Source organism: Cicer arietinum, chromosome 6 (genome assembly GCF_000331145.2).
Source record: "Cicer arietinum cultivar CDC Frontier isolate Library 1 chromosome 6, Cicar.CDCFrontier_v2.0, whole genome shotgun sequence".
Taxonomy (NCBI): domain Eukaryota; kingdom Viridiplantae; phylum Streptophyta; class Magnoliopsida; order Fabales; family Fabaceae; genus Cicer; species Cicer arietinum.
Window position 1 is genome coordinate 52,713,886 of NC_021165.2, and position 2,981 is coordinate 52,716,866.

The 2,981-nt window shown below is 28.9% G+C and overlaps 1 long non-coding RNA gene across 1 annotated transcript; it reads left to right on the forward strand.

Moving 5' to 3' along the window:
- The first annotated feature begins 129 nt into the window (after positions 1 to 129).
- On the forward strand, positions 130 to 2,479 carry LOC140920763 (uncharacterized). Its single transcript, XR_012163386.1, has 3 exons — positions 130 to 337; positions 1,285 to 1,393; positions 1,771 to 2,479. It is a non-coding gene; the product is annotated as an uncharacterized lncRNA (long non-coding RNA).
- The last annotated feature ends 502 nt before the right edge of the window (positions 2,480 to 2,981 follow it).

Sequence of the window (2,981 nt, forward strand, 5' to 3'; positions counted from 1 at the left end):
GAAATTGTAGAATTGTGTTTTAATTTTATATTCAAAAATAGTAAAAGGTTGTTTGTGACTGTATATGTTTGAATATTATATATTATGTTTGAATATTATATGTGTTATTTTGAGCCTTACAAGCTATTTGTTATTTCCTCTTCTCTGCAACCATTCTTTCTGCTTTTCTATTTCCGCACCAACACTAGTCCATGTTATTTTGCTTAATATTAAATTGCTAGGTGGCAAGGAAATTGTTTTGCTTAATATTTTGCTAGCTAGCTGGAAAGGTAGCTGGAGAGGAAATTGTCCCTGTTATTTTGCTTAATATATATTCAATTGTTAGCTAGCTGGAGAGGTTGGTAAAAGGTTTCTTTTCAAAATATCAAATTGTGATTTGTGAACTTAAAGTTGCTAGTTATCCTGGAAATTGAAGTATAGCATCAATGAGTGTATACATGATTGAAGGCTACACCATTAATGATTTCATCACAAATATTTAATTTTAGTGAATGTTGGTGTTGTTGCAATCTATAAAGAGAACTTTTAACGGTGCAAAAGGGTGTTGAATACTACTATATGCATTCCCCTCAACAGTAGTATATCATTTGGGACAGCGATATACTCACACTTCTAATACCATCAAAGAATGTTGTTTGAATTTTTTGGCTTATTATGTATTGGCATTCCAATAGATTCTTCACCTATCCTTCTAATTTTGTATAATGTCCACCACAAAATGAAAAATAGGTAGTGTATTTAATGTGTCTAATATATATGTGATTATCCTTAAAATAAGTATGTATTGATGTATTTAATTTTAGTTTTTAAAAGACATTTAATAGTATTAATTAAGAGTATATTTGGAAAAAAATTATAAACATATTTAGTAATTTGAAATGAGACTTATAGATGCAGTAGAAACTAGCTTAGTATGCAAATGTGAAACATGCATGCTGCATATGTTGTGTTCCTAAAATGAAATTATTGGCCGATAAGTTGTTTCATTGTTGTTTTTTTATAGAATGACATCAAGAAGACATTGAAAAATAATTATAAAAAAAAAAAAATGAATGTATATTTGGTAGATGTTGTTACTTCTAGTGATTAATTACTTCAAGTGAACCAATAAAACCAATTAGTAAAGCGTAAATTAAAATAATTGGATGAAAAAAATGCTTATTTTTGTTATTTCAGTTATATATAAATAGTAATAATATCATTATAATGCACTTACAACTGTTGTTTTATATTTTATATTTTTCAATATTTGAATTAGTAGCTTATTTCATCACTAATTTGCAGGTAGAATAGTATTGTTTTGAGTCTTTGGAAAAACAACTGCTAAAAAGATTTTGTATTCAGTTTCGAAGTGAGTATTGTTGAAGGTTATAAACTTTAAGAGCTTGCTAAGGTTAGTTAATGCTATCATTTTCTAACATTTTATTCATTTGATTGGTATTTGAGATAATTTGAAACCATGAAAGAAATTAAGAAAAATGGTACAAAGCATGAGTATGAGGTTAATTAAGCACTTCTAACTTTTTATGCATGAGTATGAGGTTGTTATGATCTGGAGTTGCTCCCATAGCAGACAGGAAACAAAGGCTTCCTTTTTTTTTTTTTTTTTTCATTTTTTATGTTTATTTAGAAACCTTATCACCCATCCTTCTTATGAACCAATGTTGTCTTGAGCCTTATATAACCTTTTCTTTAGTGTGTTAATGTTAATTAGGAGAGAGAAATATGTTCTTTGTGTGTCAAAATAACACATGTTAATCTTCTTTGAAGCAATGGATAAGTCATGAGTTAAGAAGCCACACACATCGGCTGAATATGATCAAAGGATAAAGGAATTTATTACTTTTCCATTTCACGATGAATTAGAAAATGGCGAAATAATATGCCCTTGTAAACATTGTGGTTTCAAAAAACAGCGGAGTGGAAGTGTAATGTACGATCACTTAAAGTGCAAACCATTTCCAAAGGGATACACCCTTTGGGTACATCAGAGAGAGTCCATAGGAGAAACTAGTAATGAGAAGATGGAGAATATGCAAGCTGAAATTGACTAGCTTAAAAAAAGGGATTCTGAAGTTGATATGTTGAAGGAGCAAATTGCTTTCTTATTGCAAATGCAAATTTTTAAAGAAAAAAAGGTAAAACTGTTTTCATAGCAAACTTATTTAAAAAAATCATGTGAGAACTGTTTGTCCTTAGTTAAAAATATCAATTAGGTAATGATTGCTTCTAGCTATATGAGAAATTGAGGCAATTAGTATTTGATAATATTTATCAATATTCATTGGAGTTAATATATACTTTTTTTTCCAAGCAACATACATAGAATCGCCAATAAATGGTAGACGTTCATCTGAGTCTAGCCACCAATTTGATGATCATGGAACAACATCATTAGAGACTAATTAGCTATTTGGGTGAATTTTTATGTTTGATGGAGTTGTTTCGTATGTTCAGCCACTCCACTAATGTTTTGAATATTTAAACTACTTTATTTATTGTTTCAGTTAACTTCAATGTATGAATTGGTGTTATTTCTTTTGAAAAAATTATATAAATTGAATTTAGGTACAATAGTTAAATAATTATGTATTTAAATTATGTGAATAACATTTATGAATATTTTGTAATTTAATTAATAAAAAATATTAAAAAATTCTATTATATTTATTTTATTTTAAATTATTAGGCTTGTAAAGGTTCAAACTGTCTCAAACTAAATACAACGACGGTTGATAATTGTCGCAATTTTTAAGAAGAAAAAAAATTCCAGTGTGTTTAGCGACGGTTCTAACTGTTGCAAACTATATGTAGAGGCGGTTAGGAATCGTCGCAAATATTGTTGACAGTTGAAACAACGGTTTTTTGAACTGTCGCAAACTGGCCTCACGATGCACGAATCCGCAACAATTGCATAATCATTGCAATCATCCTTTAGAAGAGGTTATATCCGCCGCAAACTAATTTTTGTTGCTTGTAGT